Source organism: Gymnogyps californianus, chromosome 5 (assembly GCF_018139145.2).
Source record: "Gymnogyps californianus isolate 813 chromosome 5, ASM1813914v2, whole genome shotgun sequence".
Classification (NCBI taxonomy): domain Eukaryota; kingdom Metazoa; phylum Chordata; class Aves; order Accipitriformes; family Cathartidae; genus Gymnogyps; species Gymnogyps californianus.
In genome coordinates, this window is record NC_059475.1 from 19,899,760 (window position 1) to 19,926,053 (window position 26,294).

The window sequence follows — 26,294 nt, forward strand, 5'->3', positions numbered from 1 at the left end:
CCTTTGGGAAACCTACTCTATGCAGTGATTGTAGGGTAGCCAGAGCAAACAGCACAGACTTACACATAAAACCTCTCTCTCACCCTGTTACCTGAAAGACAGAAAAGATGATTCTCTCTGTAAATGTCAGGTTATGAAACTTCACAATCCTCCCTGAGGTAATCTGGAAATTCACTCATCTACCCTTATTAATTAAAATTACATATTGCTTTTTCTCTTCTTTATGATAAAAACGTGCTATCGCATAGATATTAAAACCCCGTGTGTGTGCAAATACACACAAGACAGCATGAAGAATCAAATTATCTCAGTTTAGCAAGTCCCTTCCAGTCAATGCTCATGGAAAGCATTCAGCTATACTTACAGTCTTGCACTGCCCATTACGCGTATTGCTTAGTAGCTCTTAATAAAGGAGTATGACTGACACGAATTTATAGCTTTTTTATTACTTTGCCCCCTCACGTTATAAATTCATGAAACAGTTGTAGTTTATTGCATTTTTATGTTTGTCAGTTTTATTTACACACTCTCTCTTGCCATTAGAGGGAAAAAAGCTTTTGGGTTTCTGCAGATCCTCAATCACTCTGTGCTGGGACCTGAAATGAGATGGAAACAAAGACTTCTGGCTCATCTAAAAATAAACCGTCATCTCAAACGCTTTCTCAGCACAACCTTCCATCATAAAGCACTGCTACATAAATATGGCTTTATAAATTATATATCTTAAGTCTTTGCACACTCACATCAGTTTACCAATAAATGTTCTGCAATACCTGCTAAAAAAAACAGACATAAAATCATTGCCAATGATGATAAATGATTACAGCTTAATAACAGTCAAGCTGACAAAGCTGAAGTGTCCACAGGGTGTATTGCAATTCAAATGCCACAGGTGGAAAAATAAAAAGCTTTCAAATATAAATGTTACAGCCTTCAGCAAAGAGAGGAAAACTAGACAAGGCCTTGTGACACCAGGCTGCATACTAATTCTAGGATGTCCCCCAAAACAAAATGGTGGAATTCATTGCAAATTCAATAGGCAAGAGAATAAATGAGCTTCAGGGCAGACACTGTTGCAATGTGTCTGTGCTGGGTGGGACAGGTCTGACTAGAGAATAAAATCAGAGAGACATGGGAGTGGGATAGAAAAGGAAGTCAAACATGGAGATGCATAACTTTATCCCAACAAGACCTAGAGGATATTTTGGATAGTGAACCATATTCTTGGGTTAACTACAAAAATAGCTTCTCTGGATAGGAAGGTGGAAGGCGGCAACGGGACTCTCAGCATGAAATCTCTCAGTTAAGTTCAGGCTAAAAATCATATTTGTGAATCAAGGGAAAAGTCTTATTTAATAACTCATCATGAGGCCACTTACAGTCTGCAGCTGTACTGTAGAGCACCTGCTCATAATTAATGACCCGTAGCCACTTAAAGCTAAATGACTGATCTGAAATTGTAAATGAGCAGCTCAGTAACAAGAAAACGTCTGTCCTGGTTTCAGCTGGAATAAAGTTAATTTTCTTCCTAGTAGCTGGTATAGTGCTGTGTTTTGGATTTAGGATGAGAATAATGTTGGTAACACATTGATGTTTTAGTTGTTGCTAAGCAGTGTTTATACTAAGTCAAGGAATTCTTAGCTTCTTATACTGCCCTGCCAGTGGAGGCTGGGAGTGCACAAGAAGCTGGGAGGGGACACAGCAAGGACAGCTGACCCAAACGAGCCAAAGGAGTATTCCATACCATATGACGTCATGCCCAGTATATAAACTGGGGAAGTTGGCTGGGGGACACCACGGCTCGGGGATTGGCTGGGCACTGGTCAGCGGGTGATGAGCAACTGTATTGTGCATCACTTGTTTTGTATATTCTATTATTATTATTTTATTTTCCCTTCCTTTTCTGTCCTATTAAACTGTCTTTATCTCAACCACTTTTTCCGCCCCCCCCCAATTCTCTCTCCCATCCCACTGCAGGGGGGGAGTGAGAGAGCAGCTGTGTGGTGCTTAGTTGCCAGCTGGGGTTAAAACACCACACGTCTCAAGATGATTTCAGCAGTCTCCATTCCCATTCCATTAACCATTTAACAGGCAAAACACAATCACAGGGACAGAAAGCTCTTGTTGTTGGAGCCTGCCTTTAGCAGCTTGTCTTCAGATGACGAAGTGAATCCCCAAGAGGCATTCACTTCAGTATTTTTTCTGGCATTTCAGTCCCAGCATGGTCTCTCACTCTCCCAAGGGTGAGTGAGCTTTGCCTATCAAGTAACAGCAATGCTTAGTGGTTAGTCTAGAACGATGAGATCTTACCTGGCATGTGGCACATCTCAAGAACTATTCTAAAGCAATGGGCTTTTGCTAGGACAAAAACAACAAAAAAAAGCATCCAATTTTCAGTCCACCTCCTCTTTTTCCCATGGCTCTCTAAGAGTGTGACTGGCCATTAAGAAGATGCTTTCTCACAAGAGAGAAAGACAGGTATCAAAAGTACACAGCTGAAATATTGCAAGGGAGGAATAGCAGGACGAATGAGAGTCCTCAAATGAAAGTGGAAAGACAAAGCGGAGAAACATGAAGGAAAATCCTTTAAGTAAATAGCCTACTCTCCTTAACTAGTTCCCTCCAGACTCAGTGATCTGGATGAATGTTCCCTCTCCATCCTTGACCTTCATCCTGAGATGCTATCTCAGCAATTTTTGTTATTCTACAGGAGCTCTGCATTCATCCCTAATTTGAAGACTTTCTGTGTTCACTGAATCAAAACTCCTTTCTGCTCAATGACTGTGGTCTCCGATTTGCTTATGGAGGGGGAATGAAAGAATTGATGGGGGAAGGGGATACCAACAGGATTGCAGTAGGTAAGCCAAGGGTTGGCATGGTGTTGCCAGAGGGTGGCAATCCTAGTGGGAACATTTACACTGCTCCTGCGAGCACACAGGGCTCAAGAGCATATCTGAAATGCTTGTACACCAACGCACGCACTACGAGAAACAAACAGGATGAACTGGAAGCGTTGGTCAGCTCCCAGAGCTACGATATCATTGGTATTAATGAGACTTGGTGGAATGAGTCCCACAATTGGAGTGCAGGGATGGACGGCTGCAGGCTGTTCAGGGGGGATAGGCAGGGCAGGTGAGGTGGAGGTATCACACTATACGCAAGGGAGAGGTTTGATTGTACAGCCATTACAGTTAGTGATGATGTGGTTGAGAGCCTCTGGTGAGGATTAGGGGGATGGAAAGCAAAGATGTTGTAGTGGGTGTCTACTACCAATTGCCCAGCCAGAACGTAAGCACCGATGAGTTATTCTATGGGCAATTAAGAGAAATTTCTGGATCGGTAGCCCTGGTCCTTATGGGAGATTCCAACTTCCCAGACATCAGCTGGGAACAGCATACTGCTGTGACGAGCAGGTCTTGGAAATTCTTGAAGTTTGTAGGAGATGACTTCCTGTCACAGGTACTCAGTGAGCCAACTAGGAAAGATGCCCTCCTGGACTTGCTGTTTGTGAATAGAGAAGGACTCGCGGGGGATGTCATGGTAGGTGGCTGTCTTGGCCACAGTGATCATGAAATGGTTGAGTTCAAAATTTTCAGTGTCATGAGAAAAAAAGGACAGCAGAGTTGCTACCCTGGACTTCAGGAGAGCAAACTTCAAGCTATTCAGGGAGCTGTTTAGCAGAGTAGCCTGGGAATCTGCTTTTGAGGGTTTTGCAGTCCACGAGTGCTGCTCAGTCTTTAAGAACTACCTTTTAGAAGCACAGGAGCAGGCAATTCCACTGTGTCATAAGTCAAGCAAGCAGGGCAGAAGACCAGCTTGGCTGAACAGGGAACTCCTCGTGGAGCTCAAGAGGAAAAAGAAACTGTACGATCTCTGGAAGCGAGGTCAGGCTTCGCAGGAAGAGCACAGAGCTGTGGTTCGTGTATGCAGGGAGAAGGCACGAAAGGCCAAAGCTCAATTAGAGTTGAAACTGGCCAGTGGTGTTTCAGATAACAAGAAGGGCTTTTTTAAGTATGTTAATAGCAAGAGGAGGTCTAAAGAAAACATTGGACCAATACTTGTTGAAGATGGTCATCTCACTAATCGGGATGAAGAAAAAGCGGAGGCATTTAATACGTTTTTTGCCTCAGTCTTTAATAATACTAATAGACCTTGGGCTGCCTGGTCGGAAGACCACGAGTGTGGGAACAGTGACTTTCCATTTGTGGACACTGAAATTGTAAGGGACCAACTGTATCAGCTGAATGTTCACAAGTCCATGGGGCCTGACAGGATTCATCCCAGAGTTCTGAAGGAGCTAGCAGATGTTATGGCAGGACCCCTCTCGATCATCTGCCAAAGGTCTTGCGAGTCTGGGGAGGTCCCTGCTGACTGGAAGCTAGCCAATGTTATTCCAATCTACAAAAAGGGTGTGAGGGAAGACCCAGGGAGCTACAGACCTGTTAGTCTAACCTCAGTTCCTGGAAAAATTATGGAGAAGATTATACTGGGTACTACTGAAAGGCATTTAAAGAATAATGCAATCACCAGGCACAGTCAACATGAGTTCACAAAGGGAAAGTCCTTTTTAACTAATTTGATATCCTTCTCTGATAAGGTCACTTGCCTAGTGGACGAAGGGAAGGCGGTGGATGTAGTTTGTCTGGATTTTAGTAAGGCTTTTGATACTGTCCCTCACAGCATCCTTCTGGACAAGTTGTCCAGCTGTGGGATGAGCGGGTTCACGGTGCGCTAGGTGAAGAACTGGCTGAAGGGCAGGGCTCAAAGGGTTGTAGTGAATGGGGCTACATCTGGCTGGCGACCGGTCACCAGCGGTGTTCCTCAGAGTTCAATCCTAGGGCCAGTTCTGTTCAATATATTTATCAATGATCTGGATGCAGGAGTTGAATGCACCATTAGCAAGCTTGCTGATGATACCAAACTGGGAGGTGCTGTTGACTCTCCTGAGGGACAAGAGGCCTTGCAGAGGGATCTAGATAGATTAGAGCATTGAGCTGTGATTAATGGGATGAAATTTAACAAGTTGAAATGCTGGATTCTGCACCTAGGACGGAGTAATGCTGGGCACAAGTACAAACTGGGAGAGGAGTGGCTGGAGAGCATCCCTGCAGAAAGGGATCTGGGGGTGCTGGTTGACAGCAGGCTCAATAGAAGTCAGCAGCGTGCCCTGGCAGCCAAGAGGGCAAACCGCATCCTGGGGTGCATCAAACACAGCATAACCAGCCGGTCAAAAGAGGTGATTATCCCACTGTATTCAGCGTTGCTGCGGCCCCACCTTGAGTACCGCGTGCAGTCCTGGGCCCCACAATTTAAGAAGGATGTGAAGGTCCTGGAATGCGTCCAGAGGAGGGCAACAAAGCTGGTGAAAGGGCTGGAAGGAATGTCCTGTGTGGAGAGGCTAAGGACTTTGGGCTTGTCTAGTTTAGAGGAAAGGAGGCTGAGGGGCGACCTCATGGCTGTCTTACAGCTTCATGAGGAGGGGAAGTGGAGAGGACGATTCTGAGGTCTTCTCCCTGGGATCCAGTGATAGGAATGGTTCAAAGCTGCGGCAGGGGAGGTTTAGACTGAACACTAGGAAGCATTTCTTTACCGAGAGGGTGGCCAAACACTGGAACAGGCTTCCTAGAGAGGTGGTCGATGCCCCAAGCCTGTCAGTGTTTAAGAGGCATTTGGACAATGCCCTTAACAACATGCTTTAACTTTTGATCAGCCCTGAATTAGTCAGGCAGTTGGACTAGATGATCATTGTAGGTCCCTTCCAACTTAAATAGTCTGTTCTATTCTATTCTAAACTCAAAGAAACCATTTGCATGCACTTGGTAGAGAAAACCAACAGAAAGGTATCTCCCTTCCCCAAAACCAGAAAGCTCCAAAGCTTCCAGACTAGTTAAAGGAACATGAGACTAGAAGGCATTTCCCACTTACACTCTGTGGGCTTTTGCCATCCAAGCTATTGGATACTATGCATCCAATGATATGCTATGAAGAGACCTGGAATTCATCCTTCCACTTTACTTGCACAGCCTCCAAGACAAACAGACCTGCTAACAGTCTTCTTATCTATCTTGTCCACATCACAACTGTTGGTGAAAATATACTCTCTACACAGTTGCTGACATGCTGCTGCTCTCTCTTCAGGTTCAGGTATGTCAATTCTGAGTGACCATATGTGGGATGCACGGTCTCATTTTTCATCAAGTACCTCTCTTCCCATCACAAAACACTTCCCTCAGATGCCACCTGCATCATCTGCATCCTGTGTCTGAGCTGTTCCATGCTGGATCTCAATATATGATGGAGCAGGAAACAAAGTGTAAGTGCCGGTGCAGATGAATTTGCCCAAAGCAGCAATAAATTTAAGAGAATGTCTGTCTTTCTGTTGTTCTGGTACAAGATGGCAGGCAATAAAGTGTGTTCAAGGCAGAAGGACATACAATAACAAAGAAAGCAGAGGTTTAGAAGGAGAAAAGTCAGACGAAAGCTCTGGAGGAAGAGGCAGCTTTCTCAGACCTAGCCTCTGCCTTCCCTTCACTGCAGCAGCACAGGGAGAGCTGATGAAAATATGATGTCATTCTGCCCCTTTATTTTAAGGGAGAAAGTTGCTATTGGCAAGCTGTTGTCTGAGTAATTGCTTCCTTCTTGGTCTGATGAATCTGAGATTTGTTGTCAGCCTTCCAGGGGCAGTGAAAAGCTCATCCATTTTCTCCATTTTATCTGGATGAAATGGCCATGGGATTTGCTCAGTTGGGCAGCATTAATGTGAATGATTATGAAGAAGTGCTAAAGCACCACCAAGACATGCATGGCACTACCAGGGCTGTGTATTAGTCCTCTCTAATAAAAACTAGCTCTTACAAAGAATAATTATCCTCAGTTGTAATCTTTAATAGCTATGGCTGGTGCAAGCGGCTAGAGCTAGTTTCTGAAATACTTAAATAAATACTCCTGTCAGGACCTCCAAGGAGCCGTGATCAAAGTATGACACCGTTTTCAGTGAGCTCAATGCTGCATCGAAGTCAGCTCTATTCAGGCTTTCTATGTAAAATATCATCCTGCTCTCCCAAGCCCAAGGAAATCACAGTCAAGCTTACCCTGACAGCTCTGTAAGTACAATTATGCATATTCAACATGCTTGCACGAACTCACACGTTAGAAGAGGCAGAGTAGAAGAGATTTTAGAGAGAAAGCGGAAATGGCTTGCCCTGCAGTGAGACCCTCTTCTTCAGAAGTTACTTCCCAGCCATTGCTCCCATTGAAAGAAGTTCTCGTTTGGTAGAGGTCTGATTCTCTCATGCTTGCTTTCACTCACTACAGAAGTCCAGCAGAGGCTTCCAGGCAATATAACATTTTTCAGACTGAAGACGAAAACCCCTGGCTCAGGCAGGAATCCTACTGCTTTTACTCTAGATAGATTCAAAGTCAGGTCCTTTCTCTTTAAACCAATACAACCCAGGGCCAAGCATGCAGTGAGCCTGTAACAGCTACAAGTAGCTAGAACATCCCCAAACTCCAGTGATGCTGGTGGCACAACAGCACTTGGCAGTTAGCATACTGAACACACTTCAGGGCTTTCCCCTAAAAGGGCTTTTGACAAGTAAAACTTTCAGCTTCCCTCAATATTAAATTGACAAAACAAGCATACCATTACCTTAAAGCCAGCTACAAATGGGAAATTAACTCTGACAAAGGGGACAAGAGGCTCACAGTGAAACTTTCGTGTCTCCTACTGAAGAGCGGCTCTCAGAAAGCCAGGCTTATTACAGACACAATCGACTCACAATAAAACTTTGCTATAGGGCAAGAAAAGTGATGGCAGAGAAATAATTTCTCTCTGCAAAGCATCTGCTTGCTGACTTTATTGCTGTTGTCAACTCGAACTGCAGAATTAAATAGTGGCAATATTTGTATGAAAAGGAGAAATGCTCAGTATTGCCAATGAGAAATGGTTCTCCTCTCTTTACATCACCCTCCTATTGCTCTCCTTTGTAAAAATGGACCCTCCAAGGCTCTAGCAGGAAAAGAGAGTCCAACATTTCTCCAGGTGCCTCTCAAAGTATTGACATGTACAACAGCTTTGCACAGAAGCTAAGGCAGAAACATTTGGATGTGGGGTTAAACAGGTGCCAAACCCTTTTGCAAACCCCAGGCATCACCTTTTGCAAAGCAATGGCCACAGGGAAGTGGGAGGCTGTCCGATCTCTGCAGCTGGAGTGCTGACCAAAGAGTGCTTGTTGCCTGTCCCCAGGCCTTAAGGTTATTATCCCTGAGCTGTTTTGGGGACATCGCAAGATCGTTCTGCTGCATCCTGTGCAATATCCAGCCCCAACCATTAAATTGTACCGCCACAAATGCTCACTACAGTCTGTTCCTGATGGCACTGGCTATAGGAAGGCTCACGCTTGGGGGCCACAATGGCTTACCACCACCTGTCCCACAGCAAAGAGATTGATGCAAGGGCAGCCAAAGTCCTTCTGGCATAGATTGGGAGAAAAATATCAGCCAGGCAGCAGACAGAGGGAGTTTGCAGCAATTCCAGCCTCATCTGGCCCATGTGAGACACTTCAACAGATTTAGCTCTGAGGAGGTGATTTCTATGTGATGCCGGATGGGCACATCGAGAGGGAATAACCACTTACACACAATGCTCTGCACCAAGACATGCCATCTACCTTTCTGGAGTTAGAGCTTTTTTTAAAAGGGTGCTATTCACAGCTAAATTCCACACAGGTGTTGCTCATGCCTTCCGCCCCCATGGTGTCTTCTCTGGACCAACTGCAGATGAGGAGTTTGTGAAAGACTTTTTGCATCCACACACTCTGTTCTCTGCTTAGATTTAGTGAAAAGCTGCCAATGTGGTGGCATTAATATATATACAGACCACAAGGTTTAGAGCTCGCTATGTAGACTTTGATCAATGAAATGCGTCTTCCCTGGGTCTGCAGCTGCTTTATAATGGCTATGTGATAGGATTTGAACGTGCCCAGGAAAGTTTATCCAATCCTAATCTGCTACCGATGGTCTCTGCTGTCTGTGTTATAATGGGGTAAACCTGCAGTAGGGCAGAGCAGATGAGAGAGAAAGAAATAAACTAGTTTAAGTCTGTCTGCGCTGCAGAACACATCAGATAAAACCACATGTGATACAACAGGACTTAAGGGAAAGGAAAAAGAATTGCTACAACAAAAAAAAAAGAACAAGCTGTGTGCCCTCATACATGCTTATTCACATGCACATGACACATAACGCATACTCCTAATGGCGTATTCACTGGCCAAATCTCTAATGTAATTTAAAGTATTTTAATTGTCTAAAAGCATAAGGCACATAACAGCCAAATCCAGCTCCTACAAAACAGCACAGACCCACAGACTTCTAAGAAGCTATGTAAACATGCAGAACCTTTTCCCATACGGTATATCTCCCTCTTCTACCCAATACGTAGGGAACATAGCGGCTAGTGATGTAGAAAAGCAAAATACAGACCCCTTAACTGTCTTCAATTAAAAGAACTATTGGCAATTCCATACAACTCGCTAACTTTCTGCGCATAAGTCAGAAACAAGTCAGCAGAGCATTTGCAGCAAGATCATTGGTTTGGAAAATTTGGTCAACTCATACAATCGCACTCTGTAAATGAGAAGAGTCTGAAACAGCAAGAGAATCTCTCCAGTGCTCTCCAGGGGGAGGAGCAGCAGCAGCATGAAGTGTAATGAAGCTAAAATAATTGAATCCTTTTTTTTGTTTTTAAATTCCACTTTCCGAGTTTGTTCATGAAGAATATCAATCCAAAACAGAGGCCCAATTTATAATGCCAAGCATAAAAGCAACAGCGAGGCTGGCTCTTGATAAAGTTTTGTCTTTTGAAAGACTCCTGCTTGGATTAGCTCGAGCATTTGTATAAATGGAAAGAATATGGCAGTTCTCTCTCTTTTCTCACATTATCCTCCTTGCTGTTTCAAAGCAGGTGTGAAAAACTGACACACATACAAATAGCATATCTGAGCCCGCCAGGGAGAGCAAGTACGAATAAACCTTTTCGGTGCTTTTCACCAATTGTGCCTCTAACTGAATTACTGAATTACAAAGAGAGGAAGGGAGGAAAAGGCAACATTGCCACTTTCAGGTCTCTTTTGTATCATGCTGCAAAACCTCGTAGAAAAGGCCTTAGTTTTGACTGGCACGGCAACAGTGACACACTTACAGAAATTCTGACTGTAAAATTTTATTACTGAGTGTGGGAAAATAAGGGAAGAATGACGAGGAGGATTGTAAACACGCTCAGGTGACTTGCAGCTGGGGTGTAGAAAAACATATATATCATACTAATCATTTTTTAGTCTTGTATGCTTGACAAGTAGAACATCTGTGTTTAGGTAACATAGGCCTGTGATAGACTCAGAGGCACCCTATCGAACATGCTCGAGATTCCTGCCCTGCTGTGGGCAAGATCAAAGCACAGTCATAAAAAACACCTGTGTGAATCCCTGAAATCCAGACGAAAACAGCAGGTTCGGTGATCCTCTAGCAAGGATCGAGCTAGAGGTAGCCTGCATTCCTGCTTGTGTGCCTCTGCCCAGGTGCTGCTTTGGGGATCCCCCAGTTCGTGAGGTAATGAAAATAAATTAACTCTTTGCATTTCATCTGTGTTTTTGTGGTTGTTCCTGTGTCCTGCCTGTGTCGGCTCACACACTGAGATTAAACACATGGTTTTTAAAGAGGGATGGTAAGAGCACACTTTTTTGTACATATGTGTGTGTCCTTCTTTCCCAATGCCATATTCTCTGCCCTCTTTATGGCCGTGAGCCATTCCCAAACTTCCTCTGATTTCAAAGAGTTCTGACTCAGGTTCCCAGTCATTTAACCCTAGCAATGCTTTACGGTCCTAACACCACTACATAGTATTTTCAGAGCAACCTTTTTAAAAATAAAAGGGTGACACTGAAGACAAATTCCTTAATTCTGAAGAAAACTGCTTGAAGGCCTTTCTTTCTTTCTTACCCCTGCCATTGCAGACATTTTCGGCTGGTAGAGCTGTTTTTCAGATACAGAAATGTCTCTAGATAACTGAACAGTCAGGCCCCTCTGAAGTTTTTTACAATGAGTACTCCCACTATCACACAAATTCTTGTCATTTTTGAATACAGAACCTACTTGCACATAAAGACGCCGTGTTCAAGCACTTTATGACTATTTACTGGTTGCTATAAAAGCAGACGGGCCCAGAAGGCTGCCATGCCTCCCCACAGCAGAGCAGAGTCTGTTCAGCCTTGGTTCACCTTCTCTTTTTGTTGAGGGAGAGAGAAAGAAGGAAGCAATCACGTGGTTTTATTCTTATCTCCTATTTTCACTATTGTTGATTCTGCTTCTAGTAGTTATTTTATTTCCCTTCTGGAAAAAGTACAGTTCATTAAGGAAGGACAGAAGGGCTCTTCATTCTGTTGCCACAACAATGGCATTTAAAACAAACAAACAAAAAAACCCAACAAAACTGGCAGCTCACAGAATATTACATGAAAATAAAACAGCAACAGAATTCACCAAAATTAGAACTGAGGTGCAGCTTTTCTCTGCACACCCACGTTTTGCAACCTAGTGTTTCTAAAGGCAGATACCAGTGTCACTGAGCTGTGAACTCCAAAGTATGCGGCTTTAAATGAAGAAAGGTGTAACAGCTGAGTAAGTCAAAGGTCCTTTCACAGCCTTGGAAAAGCTCTCTGCTATTCATTAAAAGCCACACTCTCAAAAAACCCTCTGATGGTATATTATGGAAACCAGCAACCCTGAAATAACTGTGATATCCTTCAACACTTAACAACATAAAAATATAGGAAAAAAAAATCCAACTGAAGGGGGACAACAAGTAAGAGAGAACCTGTATGACACCAAAAACACAAATCTGAACTTTATGTGTGTGCAAACGGGCAAAAGAAAAAAGATGTACATAACAGGTGAGATCTTCCACCAGTATAAATCACACAGCTCCATGGACTTCATCAAATTTAGGTCTGGCACTGTGGTTCATCAGCTCCCCTTCCCTAAAGGTTTCTATTCCAGGGCCATACTTTCTCCCTTGTCGATCTAAGTGAGCAGTTCCCAGATGTACAAATGAGGTTTCCCTGTCATCTCCTTGGCTGTTTCCCTACCCTCTGCAAATACAACTGTCGCCTCTTGGCTGTTCTGCATCCTGTCCAATTGATTCATCCTACCTGCATTTTCCTTACAGCACTGCTCAGCTCACCCTCCTCTGTTAGGAAAGGAGAAAAAAAAAGGGGGGGGGGGACGGGGACAGACGGACGGGACACGACACGGACAAAAAAAATCCAAACCCTTGCCATCATATTTAATTGCCTTACTAAAAATCATATTCACCCTTCCTCATTCTGGACATCAGCAATTCTTAAAACTCTGATTACACCCTTCATATGAATTGTCTTCTCAAAGGATTTTAACAACGGTCCACCAAAGATGGATGTTTACTTGTCGTTGTTATTCTTAAAATCCCTTTGTCCAGGTACGTGACAGAGTCTTCACCGAGTAATCCTCTGTGTCATACATTTAGGGAACATTGTCTGTCAAATTACAAAGGAAGCCAATTGAAGCTGACAGCATATGTTCTCCTAAAAAAATCCAGCATTTGTTACCAACCAAATTGGAAAGCTAAAGGTTGTCAAGCAAATGCAAAAGGTGAAACCGCTGCTCTTCATAGTGATCACATATGATGTAAGGGAATGCTATCCCTGAAACAGTCATTTCTGAAAATTCAGAAAACAGAAGTAAGCACACAGATATGCTGGCTGACATTTTCAACATCTAACCTATTGCCTTTTGGAAGGGTTCAACCCTGGATCCTTTTCACAAGCAAGCAGCTAACAGCACAAGCTGTCTCAGTGAGGGTTTCAGAGCGTAAACAAGAAACACAGAGCTGGGAACAATAGTATTATAGCAGAGAAGGAAGCCCAAATGTATTTTGATGCTAAATGGAAAGAAAGCAGGGAAGGAAAGTCTCAGACCCACTGCTCCAATAATATTTCTACTACAGTCCACAAAGAGCTCTCCAAGTCGTTTTGTGAAAATGAAATACCACTGTTGTCTTGTGGGTTGTTTTTTTTTTTTTTAAAAACAGAACGTTTATGAAATGTTTTTGAATTGTTATTGCTCATTGTGGGATGATTGCATTTTCCTGCAGAGCAGTACAAGATGTGTTTATTCAGGAGAGGCACAGGGTACGCGCATTGCTATGCAGTAAGATATCACAGCAATTACCCACCCTAGCTCCCTGTCTCTACACTACAGACACTGGCAGTAACTTTAGCTGAGGGCCACAAAGCCTGATGTAGGGCAACCAAAGAATGTGTAACGTTACCATAGTATAGAAATACACCTCACTCATGAATCTTTCAACAGGTAAGCAACAGAAAGCAGGAATTTTAATGTTGTGACCCTATTTCAAGTTTGCAACTCTCATGGAGGCAATGCTGCTTCTGCAATCATGGTCAGCACTGCACCAAAACCACTGCAATAGCAGGATACCTTTAATAGTACAAGAAAACTAAGGGAAGAAATGTATCTTCCACAGAAATCACATCCTTATTAACCAGAAGGAATCCATGTTTAGCTCTGAAGTTCCAAAGGTACTTGCTAAATAATTAGATGAAGCTTTGTGTGATGACAGATTTCTTCAGGAGACCAGCCTTATCACTGCAACAGCAGCCCCAGGTTTTCATCAGAGCACGCCGATACAAACAGGCACAATGGCAGAATATTACTAACGTGCCAGCACTACTCCAAACATCCAGTGACTACAATCATCAGTGTATTTTTATGACCTTTGTAATCACCAACTCTTAAAAAACTTCCCAAAAACAAATGAATGAAAATAAGCCCCATACACCATGTGCAAGATTTGTATTATTGTAGCCGTCTGGGAGAGGGAAAAGATAGAAAGATAAAGTAGAAGCGGTAGAAATGAGAACTCAGCTCTCTTGATTCCTACTCTGGTATCTGATCCACAAGACTGTTCTCCTCTCAAAAAGCTGTAGCTACAGGCTTGTTCAGCATGAAACAGGCTGTCTCCATCACTCCCTTAGCTGGGTAAAGATCTGCACAATACAAACTTAAGGGAGTAAGTTCAACCTCCAAAATCCTTTTGCCAATGAAGATTGTGTAAGCCTAAGATAACATTATGTTGCAGTTTTTTGCCAGCTATTAGCTGGCTGGGAGCTGAATGGGAAGGAAGCTAGTTAAACTGACAGAGATGATGCCTAACATTGATTTTTCAATTGATTTCATTAAATTGTTGTCCACACAAACCCCAGTGTGGACATTCCTGAATTGGTTTAAAATTGACTTATAATGATTTAGCTTACGTTGACTCTTTATTGACTCAGGCTGTGGCCACAGGAGGAGGGAAAAAAAAAAAAAGAAGAAAGAAGTGTTCTTTGTGTCAGAACGCAGCAACGTGTTCTGTGAAACATCCTAACAAGAAGAACAAGGTTGTCCAATATATGCTCTTATCAACATCAAGGTTTACAGATTTGTCAAAGACAAGATGTAAAGCCAAGGGGATGCTCATGTAATTGCAAAAGATTCATAGATTGTATTTTAAAGAAAATAACCCATTTCATCTGGAAGTTACTTCTCCTCAGCTGAGGCAGGGAAGCCAAATGCGTGCACTCTCAGCCCCAGCTGTTTGCTTCGGTTTGTCCATTTTATTCTGTATTTACTGGATAATCGGTGTTCGTGCTGGAAGCTGTCACACTCAGATGAAGGACAGGCGCTTCTTAAAATACCCTACTCTGACTGTTTCCAAGTGCTAAGCCACCAGGAGATGCTTACGCTAACTTAATGTGCTTTGAACGGCAGTCATCCCATAACACATGGAAGTCCAGTTGTGTCATTACATAACACCAAAGCCGACTTTACAACTCACTTCCAGAGTGAGGACAGTGGCCAGGAAAGACCTGTTGGCTCATGTCAGGCTACACAGCAACCTCGGTGCCAACACTCGACTCCAAACTACGGCCCAGCATGGGAATGGCACCTTGACTGCTCACTACTGGAAAGGGGCTCAAGAGCCACAGGTCTACAATTGAGCCCTATAGCAACATAAACCATTTTCATAATGGTTGTGGAGCATCAAAAGAGGGTTGTGCATCAATGTAAGCTGGCTTAAGCAGAACCCCAGCTTCACTGGAATCAGGAGCTGGAACATCTGCATTCCTGGTGGGAAGATTTAAAGGCAGGTGGTTGTGGATCAATGTGAGTTTATTAACTGACAGACATGCTCTATGCTGATAATTATATTGAAAGAAAAAAAAAATGGGCACTTACCTTTTGACAGTGGTAAAACCATTACAAACCTAGCTCTTGACACAGGCCCAACCATTCGAGTTTGCTCATTTCTTTTTGACTTTGAAATACCCTCTATGCAGATGTATTTGCCTTTTTAATTGCAGATGTGAAATTAAAATCTTCTTCCCCTTCCCTGGACAATCATTTTTTTCCTCTCTGCACAGTTTATAGGAGCTCACTCTTTGTTTTTTTTTAATAACTTGTGTTGTGTCTGGCACTTCGGGGAGTGCCTATGACAGAAAGCACTTTATTACTTCTCTGTTTGAGTTCACTGCAGAGCACTAACCAGGCCCTATCACTGAAAGGACAAACCTAGGCAGCAATTTAATCAAGCAGTGATTGAAAAATTAAAGGTGGTGGTGATTAATATGGATTTAGGACTTCTTTTGTTTGAATGGGTTTTAGCTCAAGAAGATAGCAGTTGGGTTTGGTTTTTTCCCCCCTCTGAAAGACAGAGGCGGGTGAGAGGGGGAACACAAAGGAAACCTCTTTAGGCATATCATTTCTCTCCTCTTAGTATTCAAATAAAAGCCAAGGGAAGACGTTACGCACAATGCGTATTATTATCCTTAGGTAAATACCCATGTGTAGTTTCAGCCATCACAAGCACACCTTTGTGTATAAGCAAAGATCCAGCCATAGAAACTCGGCTTGGGCCAGCACCAGAAGGGAAAAATTCTGCCCAAGACATGAACAAATCTTGAGACTGAATCATCAGCCTGGCTTATGAAGAAATAGATACTTTTTAGTAACCAGGAGCATACTCTAAACATACATGGATGTCCTGGTTTCAGCTGGGACAGAGTTAATTTTCTTCTTAGTAGCTGGTACAGTGCTGCGTTTTGGATTCAGTGTGAGAATAATGTTGATAACACGCTGATGTTTTAGTTGTTGCTAAGTAGCGCTTATCTTAAGCCAAGGACTTTTCAGTTTCCCATGCTCTGCCAGCAAACAGGTGTGCAAGAAGCTGGGAGGGAGCACAGCCGGGGCAGCTGACCTGAACTAGCCAAAGGGGTATTCCATACCATGGAATGTCATGCCCAGCATATAAACGGGGGCGAGTTGGCCTGGAGGGGCAGATCGCTGCTTGGGCATTGGTCAGCGGGTGGTGAGCAACTGCACTGTGTATCACTTGTCTTTTCTTGGGTTTTATTTCTCTCTTTTTTTTGTTATATTCCTTTTCATTACAATTATTATTATATTTTTATTATTATTAGTTAGGTTAGGTTGGTTTTTTTTTTTACTTTAGTTATTAAACTGCTTGTATGTCAACCCATGAGTTTTACTTTTTTTCCCAATCCTCCTCCCCATCCCACTGGGAGGGGGGAGTGGCCTCGAGGTGCTTAGTTGCTGGCTGGGGTTAAACCAGGACGGTAAGGGTGTTTTACATTTAAAACAGAGGAACTAAGATCTTTGAAAGCTGATAAGAAACAATGAAGAAGTAACCTGCTAGACAGTCACACAAAATGAATCTGAAGGTCCAGCTCAGAAGCAGTGTCCATGTCTCTGTTTGGTTAGAGGAGAAGAGATTTCTATAGACACAGATATATATGGAAATATATATGTATATATATCCCTTGTAGAAATTTGGGTATGCATTCACTGTTCCCTTGCACATTCTGCAACCATTTAGAACAGTAAAGGAGGTGGAACGTACCACCACGGTTTGGATCAGATTTCAAATCAAGTCTTTGCATGGTAAAACGTCTGCATCGGTCAACTTAGCTGAGGTTATAGAGACACCAGAACTTGCGTCAAACCTTTTTGTATTGCCCCCATTTACAAGTTACTACTGTAAATTTATAGAGCAAATTCATACTAAAGCTGGCTCAAACTTATTCTGTTTAACTTATTGTAAACACCTTTGTCCATGCACTTACTTCAATTTAAATAGTTTATAGAACTTTAGATCATCTGAGAAAGAGGGACAAGCCAGGATAAGAATGGCCATCCAAAATTTGCTTCTGCTTTGTTATGAATACTTCAAAAAAAAAAAAAAAAAAAAGTCTTAGCCAAACTGACACAAGTTGCATATGATACTGGCCTTCATATCTCCCCCAGCAACAAGTAGCTCCTGCCTAGGTATCTTTGCAAAAACATCAGACGCTCCTCATCTTTCATAAAGTGTTGAAAAAAATTAAAAGAAAACACAAAAAAGCATATGCAAACAAAGAAGATTATTTGTGGAATATTAACAAAAACCTTGCCTGATTAAGGATTACCAGAGCTTGCACTTCAGCTAATAGACTTATTTTTCCCAAAAGACTTATTTTTTCCCTTTTCCTTTTTTCATGCTTGGCCAGAATAGGTGATCCACATTTTCCCCAGATGTATCTTGTCCTAGCACACAGAACATCATCTTCATAAGAAGTCACTTGAGCAGAAATCTAAAGCCCATATTCAAAGCACTTAGATTAATAAAAAGAAAAGTTACCTACAAAATGGCTCTGGAGAGAAGTATGTTTGTATGCAACTTCAGATGATTTTTGCTAACTAACACTTCTATAATTGCCTGGTTCCCAAAGGATTCGTATAATTTAAGTATGGGGTGTCTGAAACAGAGTGAGTGCTGGAAGGCGGATACCTGGTAATTCAATCCCACATGCCCCTGGGCACAAACATAATTGTATTATAAAGTAGCTCTGCCAAAAATGAAAACAATTAAAGCACAATACATATTTTACTGCTTCCAGTTAAGAAGGGCAGTTTCATTTTTCGTGCATACCCACACAAGTAAACACAAAATAGAACAATTCAATGAACACTGCTTGGAAATACAGTAATGAGATACTGCAATGTCATGTGTGTACTGGACATGTTATATAGTCAGAATCAAAGCTTTGCCAATTCATTGGCAAGAGAGCTCTAATTTGATCAGTGTTCTTTAACCATTTCGTTAAACAGTTAAATCAACATTTTTAACATTGAGGATAGTTGTGAACTGAAATTCTGCAGGAACCCAGACAAAGGCAAAGAGCTCTCTGAGAGTGCCGGAGTTTCTCCTCTTCTGCATCTCAGTGTCCTGTGAGAGGCTGAAGTAAAAATCTGTTTGTGCTGCTCATGGTTGAGGTTAGTCAGAACAACAGCTCCAAACTGCAAGACTCAAATACACGACTTCATCACATAAAGGATTCTGACAAAGACTGGGAAGACAGGGCAAAGGCAAACACAGTCACCATCTAAAGAACAAAAAGTGTAAAGAACAATCTATGGTAGAGCAGCAGAACAGAGAAGTAGGAATCACAGCAATGTCCAGGATTCCTATTGAGCCCTTTAGCCCAAGGAAGTCTCTTAGGCCAATGTTTTTCACAGTAGCCTCAGATTTTGTCCAGTATCAAATGCATTCCAGTTTTGTAAATGCCAAGCACTTTAGTTGATGCCCAGAGAGGCTCCACATGATCAGCATCTCTGAAAATCTTGGGAAATGTCTGCCTCCTAATACAAGACACTTTTGAAAATGCTTGACTGTACTTCTCTGCGTGTCAGTCTCTCCATCTGCAAACTGAGCATGAAAATATTCTCCTACCATGAAGGAGTAGCATACGGCTTCCTTGCTGTTTGCAAAGCTCTTTTGAAAGGGGAGAATAACCAATGCTATAAAAAAAAAAAATCATCATTATTGCTATCCAGATGCCTCATAGCAATACAGCCCACTTTCAACACATCTAGGGACTGCCTCTTCCTAATAAAGGGTTCAAACTCATGAATGGCCAGAAAAGAAACCTAAAGAGAGCAATGGAAGACGCAGATCTGGTTGAGAGAGAACCACAAACAATTACAAGGAAACCCAAGTTCCTCCTACTGCCACCACCAAAGAAGTAGCTGCCTGATAAATATGCAGTGGCAACTCGCCAGCAAGTGTAGAAATTTCTTTTTGCCACTGCATCAAAAAGGCTTGGAGAACTTCTAGGGCACTTCATTTCCTGGCAGATTGCTTGAACCAGTTACCTATGGAGCACTACCTCCACAGCTTCTGACACATAGTAACTCTGCAAGTCTGCTGTCATGCACAGCAACAGACCTCGCATTAAAGCACTGCATAGTATTATCCCTTTATTTTTATGCAGTCAACCTTTACTCTTAACGAGATTTTTTTTAACCACTGCTTCCTCTTTCTATTTCCACCTTTGCTTCACAGGACAGCGAGCCCAGGCAGCACAGATCGATGCTTTCAGTGTCAGTCTTACTGTCCCATTACACGGCAGAGTTTAATGTGCACACGCTGGGTCTGTCAACCTGGCAGTGACTCCACCGCTCTTCAGCACAGCTCTGCCAAGCAGCTTGCGGAGCTGATGTGTCCTCCCCGCCTTCTCTTCCCTTTCTCCACGCTTTGCTCAAAACAGGTCTTCTGCTCCCTGCTGCCAAATAACCTTTCTCAGCCCCCAGGGGCTCAAAGGAGGAGCCATGTTGTTTGCTCTCAGCCCAGCAGCCCGCATTACTGCTTCAGGCTGAAAAACTACAGCTAGCGTATGGCGTAAATTGTTCCTATCACTCCCTTCCTCTCATAAAGCAGGCACTGTCGATACCAGACTGCTGTGCTTCATGCATAATTCATCAGGTTCCTTAATGTGCAAAGCTCTTCTCTGCAGCTCTTTTCTCTGCATTAAAGTTATCTGTGGGAAAAAAATGTCCGTCCAGCCCCTGCTTGAAATATTAAGAGGACATCTGAATTTTAAAGTGTCTGTTGGCTTCTTTAATTTACCATAAAAACAAAAGCATCAGCAGTGTCCCCATGACCACAAGGTCCAGGATGGGATAGAGCCACAGAAGGTCACAGGGATCTAAGACCAAGCTCTGCCATAGGAAATACAGCTGTGGCTGCACTGCCTGGCACTTAATTCTGTTAAAAAACAATCCTTCATAAAAGCCCTAAGCCTGAAAGCCTTTGCTGTCAAGATACACAGGGCAAAGGAGAAAGCAATGCACTCCAGGCAGCATGCTCTATGTTTTTGCAAAGACTCCAATGGAACAGTATTGTCATGCAGAATTACTGCATGACAGTACTGCGCGCATAAAGACCCCCATGAACTTTTAACTATTTTTAGCCTTTGGTAGAGTGTCAGATTGCTTTTGGACACTTGCTAACCACCTATGTAGCCAACTGACTATTTCTAACTGCTTTCTTCTACTAGCTTGTTCTACCCCAGCCAAACAGCACACGATCTTCATATCTACCCTCACATGCACGCAGTCTTCTCATTCCCTTCAACTGCAAAAGCCTGGAGCTTCCTCCCGTTCTTCATCCAACACTTCTTCCACATCTCTCCTTCAAATCTACTTCCTCCAAAAGCCCTAAATATTCTGTCTCTCTCCCACTAGTTGCTACAGAAAATTTGAGGTTATGGGGTGATTAGGAAGGGACAGCTTTGCCAAGTCTTCTCTAACCCCTACCCCACATCTTTAAATTTCAATCAGTCCAGGATCAGCACATAATATATTAAACCATTTAGTATTCTATTATTCACCATAAATAATACCGCATGTGTCTTACCAGCACTGCAGTTGGGGCTGCTGGCAGAAAGCCATTTCTGGCTGGGATCTATGGCCTCTGGTACGCAGCTGGACAGACTAGCTGCTAATACCAGACTCTTTCAGCTGCTAAAATCTGGTAGCACTGATGCCACTCTCTAAACAACATTACTCACATACACCCATTGACGCTGCCTTCTCATGCCACCCTGTTGCAGAGGCAGGGCCAACAGTCAAAGATGACTCCTGCTGGGGATCTGTGGATCAGAAACCACTAGCAATTGAGAGAGTAAATGTGTAAATGGAGTAAAGGACACCATAAAACACACCATGGCTTCCATTCCTCCCTGATTCAACCAGTAATGACTAGAAACCAGTGTGCTTTCAGCTGTGCAAACCTCCAAACTATTCTTCTCCAGTCTCTTAATCTGCCCTGGTTCAACATCCCCCTGCCCCTTCCTTTGTAATTGTAAAGCTGGGTCATTTTGGCTCACACCTGAGTTTAATATTGATGGGTTTGTTGATGCCAGCTGGGGGCAAGAAGCAAGGCTCTTCCAAAGTTCAGGCAATTTCTCAGTTTCTGCCTACTGTTATACAGTCCTTTTCACATTTTCCCTGCAGCAAATAACTGTAAGAAATGTTCACACAACAACAGCGTGGAAAAAAACCCAACACCAACATAAAAAAGTAACATGACATCTATTTCTACAGTAATGAAACAATTACTAACTAATAAGAACCAAACAAACCAAGCAGGACACAAACACAAGGAAACATTTTCTAATAAAGCTTCCTGCTCGCTGAAGTGGCAAAGAGATGTGTGGCTATTTCCCTTTAGAAGGGTAGAAAAAATGCTTACAGCAGGCTGTAAAAGAGTTCACTGGTTTGTGAGATTTTGCTCTTGTCCTGATACTTCTAATTCAGGTCACGGTTACAGTTTAGTTTTATGTCCAGAAATGGGCTGAATGCAAGAGCTTACTGCCTTCTCCCCTCCACACCAACCCAACAAGTTCGAGTAGGAGAGGGTAGACAGGAGCCTAACAAAGAGCCAAGGTCTCTTCCCCTTAGAGGGTCAAGAGAGGACCTCCAGCTGCTATAACAAGCTGGGATGGGACACAGCTGCCCCAAAGCAGAGAACAGCTGTGGGGTTGTGCTACTTCTGAGAGGACAGTTTTTGTTTCTTATCTTTGCTTAAACCATATTGGTGCCAAGAAGGAACCTCAAGTGAAAACTCCACTTGACAAGAGATTTCAAAAACACTGATGTGGTACAAGTCACCACAAGACAGATGATACAAAGTGCCCATTGTGCCCACTAATATAATATATCCCCCTCAACACCCTGTATGCAGTTACATGGTGCAATTCAGCAAAGCCAACTTTCAGTGAGACAACGCAGGCATAGGAAGCCTGCTACACACTGCTACGGTATTTCAGTCAAGCTAACAGCCAGTTTTTTAGGAAAGTAAAGTTACCCAGAAGAAGTGTTTTACTACCACAACCATACTACTCCCTGTGCCTCAGAGAGAAATCTAAACATTATACTAGGCAGACATGACCTTTCTGCCTGGCTACAGCAGGGTCTCTTCCTTTTCCAAACAACAAAATCTCATACCATATAAACCAGCATTGGACTTTTCCCTTTTCTGCTGCTTATTTGCCTCGGGGCTGCTTCTCCCCCTTCTGCAGGGAACGGGAAGCCCAGCCCCTCCTCTGACCCCCAGCCCAGCAACAATACATTAAGCACCAATGGTCCTACCCATCCCTCATGAATCTTCCTAACTGGTTTTACTCCTCCCCTTCTTACATTTTTCCTTGCACAGCTCCTCTCAGTCTGTAGCTCCAAAACCTGCACCTCCAGCTTTCTCCTGGCATTCACCTCCTCCTTGGTAGATTGCAGCCCCTAGTTCTCATCAGCTAACTGGTTCCAGCTGGGGAGGCAGCAAGGCCCATCCTTGAGCATTTCTGGTACACCATGCTGTCCGTTCAATAAGCCCAGCAGAGAAAACACCACTGGGATTTGGTTCATCTTATTACAAATATAGGAAAGGGAACCTTCAGGGACTTGGACCATACTTACACAGTCATGACCCATCACCAACCTAAAGCACACATGAAATAGTGCGGCACTCTGTTTTAAGCTGACAAGAAAGTCATATACCCTTGCATGAGGTGCAGCAATATTGGAGAGGCTGGCCCTACCACACAGAGCTGTGCTAGGCTTGGGAATGAGCAGATAGAACCCACAGAGCTTTGCTCAGCTACTGAGCATGCAGAAAAGCTGATTTCTTTTGCTGCCAGCCATCCTGCACCTGAAGGATGGGCATGCCACCTAAAAAGCTCTGCAGGAGAGAATGTATATTGCTTTACAAGCAGACTGTCTAAGCCTGGGACTGGGTCTAGGCTGAGCATATGGTCCCCATGACATATGTAAGAATGAGCTACTGCCTAGAGGGAGGAAGGTTACTTAAGCCGGAATAAGAAAGCTGCAATGCCACTGAGTGATTTTGTGCCCTGTGGAGGTAGAGTTCATTTTAGGCAATTATCTCATATGCTCCCTACCAACTACTCGCCTCAATGATGATGGGCTGCAGTCCATACTAATAAAGACAAGGAAAGTGATCTGGACACTGGAATGATTCCAGGAATAAATTCCCACCTCCCCAAAGGCTGGAACAACCTAGCAAAGAATGGCATCATGCAGCACATATGGCATGCCAGGAGGGGAGAGCTGGAGCCAATCTATTTCATCACCTATGGAGTAAAAAGGAAAAGGAGCAAGAAAAAGGAACAAAGAGCTTGTTAGAAAGACGCAAGACAACATTTCACTTTGTTTAGGATGACCTATTGGGCAGCACAGGCATGACACAAGCAGTGTCTTTGTGTCCCCTCTTTCCCTTATAAAAACAGTCAATTTTGGACAGTAAGAAAAGCTACCTGTTTCACAAGCCTGACCAGTTGCTTCAAGCATAGACTGAAATAGAGATACTTGTCTGATTCTTAGGAGGGCTTATGTTTCTGTTGCTAATAAATGCTAAGTTATACCCATTGCCTCCTATTCAAATCAGAATTCATAAGGTCAGATAAGGTTCCAGGTCTCTACAGTTCTTTTTGCCTCCCCAGGCTTTAAGAAAGTTACACCAACATGAACCACATGATCATTTGGCTCTGCCTGAGCATATATGCGCAGGTGAAAACAAAAGGAGATGATACATTTAAAACTAGTAGATGTGTGACAGAAGATGTATTAACTTGCTTTGCGGCGAATTGGCTAATCTCCTTTTCCACCATGTCTGATCTCCGTAATGCCAAGAGAGTAGCAAAAGCACACAGAGATCATACCAGGCTTAGATGCGGGAGGAAATCAATATCCATGCTCTGCCCTGGCCAGCCACGGGGAGCCATGAGAGGCGATGCGGCAGTCAGCGGGTGAGTGTCCGCAGGGCTCCAGAATCAGTGCTCACCTTGGACTGGAGCTTACTTTCACCAGCTGCAACGCAATCATGGGACATCTTGCTCAGATTTGCTTTCCTGAGCCATTCTGTGCCCTTATGTGGCCAGTCTTCAGAATTTAATTCTCACCATAATTCTCTTCTACTTATATATATATATAGCTCCCATTCCTACAGCCCTGCAATCACATGGGGAACAAGGCTTTGGACCTGAGTTTTATCTAAATTTAACCTATTCTGAAAAGGGGCCTTAACAAGTGCTACAGCTTTGTTTCACTGATTTCCCTTTGCATTTCCAGGTTTACATAAAGGTGCCTCAGTGGAAACTGGAATCGAGCTCTCTATTTCTAAATCCTGACATATAAAATTCAGTACTTCTTAACTCACATGCCTTTTTCCCATATACCCCAGTCTCAGTGTTTTTCTTTAAAAAACCCTGTCATGGAAAAGGAATACATTTAGCTGGATCATGCCTAGTTCTGTGAGGTTGCTACAAAGTCCTAAGGGAGAATAGCTTGTTCATTTTTTTGCCAAGTGTAAGTTACATTAAATATGCTGGACCCATGCAGGTTTCTGCTAAGATGCCTCCGTAAAACTGAAATTCATTTTGTCTTTTAAATGGCTGGAAATGTTCATGAAGCATAAATCATCCCCCTTCCTCACTCACCCCACAAACTTCATATACTATATAAACATATGAATATTAAAATTATACGTAACTTTTAAAGTAAGTGGTATCTGCCTTTGAGACATTGGGCAGGTAAATTATAGCCTCAGAGACTAAGGAAAAGATTTGGGGGCCATTAGATATATGGCACTATGAACATCAAAAGCAGAATAAATTAAAGCTGAGGTAATTTTAAAAGTTGGATACTCTCCAATTCCTCTGCAACAAAACTGAATGGAACAAGGGCACTGGAACAGAGTGTCCCAGTGGGAACTGAAAGCAGAAGATGCTTGGACACAGAATCTGCATTTAGTGTATTATTTTGTTGGTACTTAAACTGTCAATCTAACTTGGCTTGCTGCCTCCTCAAATTAAAACAGCACAACTTTACAACCTTAGTGCTTTGCCCTGTTTCTAGGGATCTCTTGCAAACATTTACACCCTTCCAATATCTAACACAACACAGAAACATGGGGCCTGCAGCTTTTTGTGACAAGCTATCCTGTGACAAGGATAACAGAAAAGGAAAACGCAATGCTGTGGTAATATTGATCTTGCCTTTTGTTAAACTCTCTCTTAACATTTCCAAACAACTGCAGAAACTAATTGCATGGATTTAACATGCAATGTATTTGCAGTTATATATACATCCATATACAATCTTGTGCATACCCAGTGCTGTGTGTAGGGTGCTGAGTTGCCATGAAGCAAATGGGAAGGCATTTAAATCAGAGAGCCCTGCCCAGCAGGTAGCCCTCCTGCAATGCCCACTGCAGGCGATGGCTGAGCAGCACCACTTCCAGCAGCACAGGCGCTGCTGGGGTTTAACTGGTCCTTGAGCACTGAACACCATTTTCAATTTCTCTGTCCTCACAGGATCTGCTTGATACTTAGCACTGCACACTCCTAATAGCTTTGCTGATTTTTATGTTTTGAGTTGCAGTCCACGTGCTCAGGGGAACTACTAAGAATAAGGTCAAAGCTGGTTCGCTTTTTTCAGCATAAGGACGTTTATCCCTTTCCACCTTGCCCTTTAGTACTTCCATGTGGCAGAAAGCAGGGATGGAGATAAGGATTAACTTATATTTAATGTGCGAAAAGATCCAAAGCCTTCTCTTTACAGACACTTCTGCAAAAAAGACCAAAGGGCTTTTAAACGAAAAAAGCCAGGCTTTGCTAAAGTATAAAATAGAATAGTTAACATTTTAATTAAAGGAAAGAACTCAAAAAAAGACTATTGCAGAGAAAAGAGAAATGGAAATGGGTTGTAACCAATACTCCCTTCACCCATGGTCTCCTTGCAAGCAGGTCCTTGCCCCCAAGCTTTATTCCTGCCATCAGTCACTTTCTGCAGCA

The 26,294-nt window shown here is 43.0% G+C and overlaps 1 protein-coding gene across 4 annotated transcripts in view; it reads right to left on the reverse strand.

The window, feature by feature from the left end:
* TSPAN4 (tetraspanin 4) overlaps window positions 1-26,294 on the reverse strand; it is a 391,838-nt gene that overhangs the window by 91,178 nt on the left and 274,366 nt on the right. Inside the window, exon 1 of one of the 4 annotated variants that reach the window (XM_050896898.1) lies at window positions 22,627-22,646. The exons of the other annotated variants lie outside the window; for them this stretch is intronic. The gene's annotated coding sequence lies outside the window, so the exon portion shown is untranslated. Of the gene's footprint in view, window positions 1-22,626; window positions 22,647-26,294 lie in introns of those variants that run through there. 4 annotated transcript variants of the gene reach the window in all.